General features: G+C 38.7%; 1 long non-coding RNA gene and 1 pseudogene across 1 annotated transcript; both read left to right on the top strand.

Moving 5' to 3' along the window:
- The first annotated feature begins 4036 nt into the window (after positions 1-4036).
- LOC131503350 (U2 spliceosomal RNA) lies at positions 4037-4135 on the top strand (annotated as a pseudogene).
- A 2042-nt stretch (positions 4136-6177) lies between these two features.
- LOC131502782 (uncharacterized) lies at positions 6178-8430 on the top strand. Its single transcript, XR_009257185.1, has 2 exons — positions 6178-7542; positions 7576-8430. It is a non-coding gene; the product is annotated as an uncharacterized LOC131502782 (long non-coding RNA).
- Positions 8431-8750: the final 320 nt, after the last annotated feature.

The raw sequence follows: 8750 nt of genomic DNA, 5'->3' as shown, positions 1-8750 counted from the left end.
CTGATGATCCAGCAATCCCACTTCTATATCCAAAGGAATTTAAATCGGGATCTTGAAGAGATGCCTGCACTGCCATGTTCGTTGTGGCATTATTCACAGTAGCCAAAACATGGAAGCAACCTAAATGTCCACTGGTAGACGAATGGATAAAGAAAATGTGGTATATTTGAGGCATTTAGAGTACATGGGCACAAGTCCCGAGTGAAAAATGTTGTGCACCTGGGGTGCTTTCTGCTGGCAACTGTGGTTAAACTGCTTCTCTTGCAGAGCAGAACCAGGATGCCTTGAGGATGCAGTCCCAAATACAAGCCGGACTTAAAACAGAGGACATGTAGCTCCAAAAAGCACCAACGAGCTGCCTGAGTTGCCTTCCAACCAACGAGGACGAGGGAAGTTTCTTTATATAAGCAGAGCCTTCCCTCTGGGGAGACCAGCCTAACTATTCTCTGTTGGTGTTTTGTCTTCCTTTAACTAAAGCTTTAGCCCCAGTGAGGCCTTACCTGTGCCTTTGATTTTAGGATCCAGCCTCATTTTTATGGTTGTTGGGCTCAAGAACCTGACTCTGGTCACATATGCATACAATGGAATATCATTCAGCTTTAAAAAAAGGAGGGGTGCCTGGATGGCTCAGTTGGTTAAGTGGTCCAACTCTTGGTTTTAGCTCAGGTCATGATCTTACAGTTGTGAGTTTGAGCCCCACGTCAGCCTCTGTGCTGACAGTGCAGGACCTGCTTGGGATTCTCTCTTTCCCTCTCTCTGCCCCTCCCCTGCTCATGCTTGCTGTCTCTCTCTCTCTCTCTCTCTCTCTCTCTCTCTCTCTCTCTCTCTGTCTCTCTCAATAATTAATTAATTAATAAAAGGAAATCCTGCCATTTGTGACAACATGGATGACCTGGAAGGTGTTATGCCAAGTGAAATAAGCCAGGCACAGAAAGACAAATACTACATGAAACTACGTACATAAGGAGCCTAAAATAATCAAACTCATATAAGCAGAGAGTAGAATGGTGGTTTCCAGGGCCTGGGAGGATGGAGAAATGGAGAGGCTGTAGTCAAAGAATACAAAGTTTCAGTTATACAAGAGGAGTAAGTCAACTCACAGCTTCTGTTTCTTTTTTTTTTTTTTCAACGTTTTTTTTTTTATTTTTTTATTTTTGGGACAGAGAGAGACAGAGCATGAACGGGGGAGGGGCAGAGAGAGAGGGAGACACAGAATCGGAAACAGGCTCCAGGCTCCGAGCCATCAGCCCAGAGCCTGACGCGAGGCTCGAACTCACGGACCGCAAGATCGTGACCTGGCTGAAGTCGGACGCTTAACCGACTGCGCCACCCAGGTGCCCCTCACAGCTTCTGTTTCTATCACACAACTGAACCTACTAGAAAGTGACCCAATGAACTACTAATGATTGAATCCAATATTCTTTCTCTGTCTTTAATTAATTTCACCTAACACTTCTTACCATTATCCCTTCTTGAAATTTTTTCTTCCCTGTCTTCTAAGATTCACTTTCTCTCAATTCACCTCTCACTTTTTTGATTATTCTTTTACTATGTCAGCTCCCTCTTCTTTCTGATCACTAAATGTATGCATTTCTAGAGGGCATTGAGCAGGGCACTTGTTGGGATGAGCATTGGGTGTTTTATGTAAGTGATGAATCACTGGAATCTACTCCCAAAGCCAAGAGCACACTGTATACACTGTATGTTAGCTAACTTGACAATAAATTATATAAAAAATAATTTAAAAAATTTTCCATAACCTTCGAGATAATCTAGCTTACTGTTAAGCAACAAACAACCCCCAGATTTTGAATGGCTTGAAACAACATGTTGAATTGTGCATTGCCTCTTTATGCTTCTGCCTGGAAGTGACATAAGTCACTTCTTCTATTCATGTTTAGTTGGCTAAAGTAATCATATGGCAGTGATGTCATGTGTCTGGTAAATGGCAATGATGTCATGTATCCGGTGAAACATGAGAATTGGAGTACCTTTGAAAGATTTTTAATGACCACCATATATGCCTTCCTAATTTCTGTAACTCGACTCTTTCCATAGATGGTCATGTCTGGCTTTATGATTTTGCATAATTCTTTGTATTCATGGCTTCCAAATCTTATAGATACAGGCCAGGTATCTAAAATACAGGCCAGGGGCGCCTGGGTGGCTCAGTCAGTTAAGTGTCTGACGTCGGCTCAGGTCATGAACTCGGTTTGTGGTCGAGCCCTGCATCAGGTTCTGTGCTGACAGCTCGGAGCCTGGAGCCTGCTTCGGATTCTGTGTCTCCCTCTCTCTCTGCCCCTCCCCTGCTCATGCTCTGTCTCTCAAAAATAAATAAATGCTAAAAAAATTTTTTTTAAAATACAGGCCAGGTATCTTTCTTTAGCCTAAGAGTCGTAAGTCCATTTGACTTACCAAGCCCCAGACAGTTGAAACCTAACCTAAATTTAAAAAATGTTTTTTGGAATATATTCGTTAGTATCCTATTTTGAAACTATCATTTTTACTTTCCTACTTCTACTAATGGCACCTGAATTTTCCCAATAAACCAGGTTGGAAAACTTAGTTATCATCCCTCTTTCTTTAAATTTCTTCTATCAGTCATTAAGGTTTGGTGATTTTTACCACTGCACTATGTCTTCATTGTGGCTCCTTTGCTCCTTCTTCTTAGAGATGCCCTGGTCAAAGTCTTCTGTGTATCTTTCACATGGACTCCTGAAATAGGTTCCAAAATAGATTTTTACCCATTTTGATACATACATCCTGATGTTTATAGCAGCATTGTCAATAATAAATTATAGAAAGAGCTCAAATGTCCATCGACTGATGAGTGGATAAAGAATATCTATATATCTATATATCTATATATCTATATATCTATATATCTATATATCTATATATCTATATATATATAGTGGTCATTAAAATCTTCCAAATGTGTGTGTGTGTGTGTTTGTATACATATATACATACACACACACACACACACACACACACACATTTGGAAGATTTTAATGACCACTATACATATATATATTCATGTATATATATATATATATACACATATATATATACATATATATGTATACACACATATATATATACATATATATTCATGTATATGTATATACATATACATATATACACACACACACCATGGGATATTACTCACTCATAAAAAGAATGAAATGTTGAGTGGAGCTAAAGAGTATTATGCTATGCAAAATAAGTCAGAGAAAGACAAATATCATATGATTTCACTCATATGTGGAATTTAAGAAACAAAATAAGCAAACAAAGGGGAAAAGAGAGCTAGGCAAACCAAGAAATAGACTCTTAACTATAGAGAACAAACTGATGGTTACCAGAGGGGAGGTGAGTACAGGAATGGGTGAAATAGGTGATGGGGATCGAGGAGGGCACTTGTGATGAGCACCTGGTGATAAATGGAAGTGTTGAATCACTAAATTGTACACCTGAAACTAATATTACACTGTACATTACCTAACTGGAATTTAAATAAAAACTAAAAAAAAATATTTTACCCTTTTCATCTTCACTGGACATTTTTTTCCCAGAATAATCTTATGTTTTGATTGTATCACTCCCTTATCCAAAAACCCTTTCATTCTCTACTGCCTCCAAAGTCAAGTCATAACTTCTTAGCCTGACATTCAGTACCTTTCATTATCCTTTATTATCTGTACTACCTAGTTTTCTGTTTGTTGTATTCACCGATCCTTGGTTTCTCTTTTATTTATTTGCTCTCTTTGATGTAGGTACCCAATGTCCCACACATATTTAGAGTGACCAACAGTCCCTATTTGTCTGGGACTGAGAGTTTTCCTGGGATGCAGGAGTTCCAGTGCCCAAACCTGGGAAATCACAGGCAAACTAGGATGAGTTGGCTTCCCTAGGTTTGATATACACACCATTCTCCAGACATGCCACTTTCTATTTTCTATGACTTTGCTCCCATCCCTCTGACCAGAATGGCTACCCACCCATATTCTCTCCATTAAAATTCTAGCCATTTATCGCTTCTCGGCCTTTTGGCTAAGATCAAGTGTAGTATCTGTTCTTATCAGTTTAAAATTCTAGCCATTTATTTCTTAATCTCTTCCAAGAAGTCTTTCTCCTAAGTCAGAATTAATATTTTCCTCTAGTGTTCTCTCACAGTAGTTCTGTTTTTTCCTCCTCTGTTATAACACTAACCACTTTCTTCAATAAATTGTGAATTGAGTACATATTGTACTATTCATCTCCTTCTCGAGACTGTAAGCTCTTTGAGAGCAGGAACCACATGTCATTTATGTCCTTACCTGGCATACTGTTTTATCTACAATAGGGATAAATAAATACTTGTTTGATGAAAATTAGGGATCAAAAAGAAAGATGAGCGCAAGGAAATAAAGAAATGTGACCATAGAGGGGTTACAGAGGGTAGAAGAGACAGGTAATGGGGGAGTCTCATGCATGTCCCCCTCTTTTCTCCTGCAGTAGTATTCCACCCAAACAGTTTTCCTAATAACTATCCCAAAACAACCAGTAATCTACTTAGATAATTGGTTTTCATCAACTTCTTACTGATTACCAAGTCTTGTTTACTGTTTACCTCTGCTGGAAACACCAATTTATTTACTTACTGCTCTCTACCAACCAACATTATACAACTGTCTATTCCTTATTTTCAGAGGCTCATACCCCCATATCCCTTTTAGCTTGTCACTTTTTACCCATCCATCTCCTACCCCCACCATCTCTACCCCTAAGATTTTCACCAGTTTGTTTCATCTCTTCTAGTACTATCTTCAGTTTCAACCCACTCAACTTATTTCTGGGCCACACAATAATAGTATATTCCCTAAGATTACACTTGCAGAGTAAAGTGTTGGGGTAAAAACACCTAAAATTAAGGAATCGGTTCTTCCATTTTAATATCCTTAGTCTGTGTGCTGGTCTTAATTTGGGGAAGTGGGAGGCATGGGGGAACTTGCACTGAGGGCACTTGGTTTTCGATGCTTACTGTGGCCGTGATCTACCTCATAGGTCATGGTCCCCTTTTACTGAGCTAAACTCCTCTTGAGGTAGATTGAATTTAACAAATGGATATTGAGCATCTGTAATGTGTGTGACACTGTGCTACCTGATGTGTTCGTACCGTACTCTGCATATACTTCTATTAGAGCATTCTGTATATTAAATTGCAGCTGTTGGTTTAGAGTTCAGTTTCTTCAATAAACTGAGACGGAGAATACATTTTTTCAAGTGTATCCAGTGCTCAATACAGTGTCAAGGACACAAAGAGTGCTCAATAAATGTTGGAAGGATAAATGTATAGGTACTTCAGAATGAAAACAGATGTAAATTAAAGACATGGTCCCTGCTTTGGAAGAGGTCACAAACCAGCAGGTAGAAGGGGAAAAGAGCTCTGAATACAAATAACTTTGAACAAGTCAGACAAACACGTCTTACCATTCTGTTTTATAGAACCAAGTGAAAAACTGAGAGATTCATTTTGACCAGGAGATCTTGAGTCTATTTAAATTTGAACTCAATGATACTTTGGGGGATTACTTAATAATGGCTTATGGCCGGTTTATCTTTGTTCCCAAATTTCCCATTTCCCATATTGTCTTCAAATTAAGCTTTTCTTTTGTCTTAAAAAGTCATGATTTGATGACCAGTTTCATTTTTATGCTAACCAATATGTTTTTTTCTCACCATGGACAGAGGGACTAATATTGAAAATCAAAGTAGGTTTGTTGTTTTTCTTGGTAGAGGAAGAAGAAAAATGAGAAGGTACAGGCATGGTAACTGAATTCTCTGAATCTAACACTGATACGGATATTTTGACAAGTATGAGTCAACTCTCAGGAGCATCATGAGGGAATATTAGAGCTGGGAATTATCTCATGTAATTCAATTATGAGGGACAATGTGGTGTTTAAGGCAATGGGCTCTGCAGACAGACATGGTTTTGAATCTCGGCCCTGTCACTTCTATGTAACCTTCGCCAAACCATCTAACTCCTCGGAACTTTATTTTTGTCATCTGTAAAATAATTTTTATGTTAGAGTGATGTTACAAATATTAAATGAAATGCATAAAGCATTATCCTTAGTATACATTAAGCACTCAGTAAATTTATTTTTATTCTTCTATTATTGCAGGAGCCTGAATATGATGCTCAAGTGACACAGGCATTGACTACAAGTTGGACAAAATGGCCTTTTAGTTTATGCCAGGCCTGAGACTCTGAGTTTATAATTCTCCGGCTGGGGGGAAGTAAACTTTACTCACCAATGCCTGTGCTGATCAGATAACCTCAAAGCCCAGACACACTGCATAATTCTCCGACAGCAATAACTCAGCTGGCAGTTCCCAGGCAGAGATGTGGGAGAAAGTCCAATATCCGGGAAGCGCTAGGATCTACAACTTCCTGTGGTCTGCCTAGTGAAATTTGACCAGATAAGAACAGTTAATAAGAAGCTCTTGAGATAGAAAAGCTCCTTTTATTTCTGAATGCGGGTATATTGATGTTAAATACCTGAATGGATGAGGTTAATTTGAATAATCTTCTATTGTTGCAAGAAATATGGAAAAGTATTCAGGAAAACTAGAAAAATTCTTCATACTTGTGGCATGAACTGAAAGAAGTCTTTCACTGTTTTGACAAATGATGACTCCACTGTTTTGTGTGAGGGTAGAAGCTTTTAAGGACTGGACCCCAAGGCACCCCATTGTGGTGCTTAGGAAAAGATCAAGCCTCATATTCTGGACCTTCCTTCTATAACACTTTGCAAGTCATGCCAGATTCCCATCAAGGCTGAACAATTTGCCTTGAGGCCCCCAAATATTTCCAAATGTAGTTAATGGCTTCAAAAAGAAAACAAGCATTGCAATGAAAGCACTTAATGTCTATAAATTCAATTGCCAAGAAGTTCTTCTCTTTTGAATACTCAAAGGACAGGATCCCTGGGCAATGACTTATTGTTTCCCTTGCCTGCACTGCAATGATTACAGAGACTGTCCAGGTAAATATTGTGATAACTAGATTCTGCTAGTGATCTCTCCCTTCTTTATTTTCTTGAAACAATTTTATAACTGTGATCATATTCCCCCTTTTCTCCTGTCATCATGTGGGGATAAGCTTACTATAAAATGTCAGAAGCTGCATTCATGGCTCAAAATCCCTTGGTAAACAAAACCGAGCTATGGGCCTGATAAAGATTTAGCAAGAAAGCAGCATAGCTTAGTATTTGACTGAGAGGTCTGTTGTCAGGCGGATCCTGAATTAAATCCCCACATCTGCCACTTACTAATTGTGTCACTTCTGTGCATCTCGGTTTCTTCATCTGGAAAATGGATATGATAATAGTCATACTTATCTCATAGGATTGCTTTAGGGGTAAAATAAAACAAAGCACAGCCGTGCCTGATTAAAATATTCAGTAAATGGTAACTACTGTTATTATTGAGAAGCAGATTTCCTCATCAAGTTCTTAAGATGAGAGGATGTCGTGGAAGTGGTAACTGAGAGTAGTACTTTATGAAGTATAAGGTAGTTCTGAGAGTATACCATCAATTATCCTGTTGAGTTGGCATAATCTAAGATTAGAGGTATTTGTGGAGAGCTGCAACTGTAGTCCTTTAGGGCCTCTGCAATGCCTGGGACTACAGCAATATTAGAGGATGCTTGGACAGTAGCGATTTTGAACACCTAAATCCTTGGCCACTTGAGCAAAGTAGGTAAAGGATAGGGGTAGCCTTTAGTTACATTACAAGACAGGATAAACACAGGGGTATAATATCTTGTGCCTGTCTTACTGTTTTACTTCTCCAGCAAAAGGCTGACAGCTCACTATTTGGCTTTTGCATCGAATATCATAAACCCAATAAGGTGGTAGAAATGCCTTTATAATTCTTGCTTTGGGGGATATGGCTTGGGTAAGGTGGAGAGCAAAGGTGAGGCATTCTGTGAAGAACTCCCATTCTCTTAGGAGTTTGAAACACATCAGAGTTCTGCACCTGAAGAGAGAAGGGAAGCTGGAAGACACAGTGGATTGGCTTTTCATACATCTGGGATTGGACTGAAGTGGGAGTGGACTGATTGGACTGAAGTGCTAAGAGTATGGAATTGTTCATTTTTGTTGTTAGAGTATCAGTTGCCTAGAATAAAGGTATTTGTTGACACAGTGAGGTCTAGGTCTTAAGGCACATACATGAACTTGACACAAAACTTTGGGGAATCCATTTGCCTCTGCCTCTATGAGACTTAAGTTTTCTTTTCTTTGTCTTTTTTGAAAATCAGTGGAATTTACATATAGTGAAATACACATATCTTAAGCATGAAACTGATGAATTATGACAGACGTGTACACCTATGTAACCACAAGCCCAATAAAGGTATGGAATACTTCTACAATCTCCCCAGAATCTCTTGCATTCCCTTCTAGTCAGACTCTACTTCAGTTGGCAACCACTGTTCTGTTTTCCATTTCCCCAGATTAGCTTTGCCAGTTCTTAAACTTCATAAAAGCATACAGTACGCATTTTTTTGCATCTAGCTTCTTGTACTTGACATAACATGTTTGAGATTTATCCATGTTGTTGCATGTATTAGTTGTTTGTTATTTCTTATTACTGAGTAACAGTCCATGGTATGAATATACCACAGTTGGTTTACCTATTCTTCTATTGATAGAATTTGGGTTGTTTCTGATTTGGAGCTATGTTGAATAATGCTG

Source organism: Neofelis nebulosa, chromosome X (genome assembly GCF_028018385.1).
Source record: "Neofelis nebulosa isolate mNeoNeb1 chromosome X, mNeoNeb1.pri, whole genome shotgun sequence".
In the NCBI taxonomy this organism is placed as follows: Eukaryota; Metazoa; Chordata; class Mammalia; order Carnivora; family Felidae; genus Neofelis; species Neofelis nebulosa.
The sequence above is the reverse complement of the archived record's forward strand: the minus strand, read 5'-3'. Positions and strand labels throughout refer to the sequence as shown.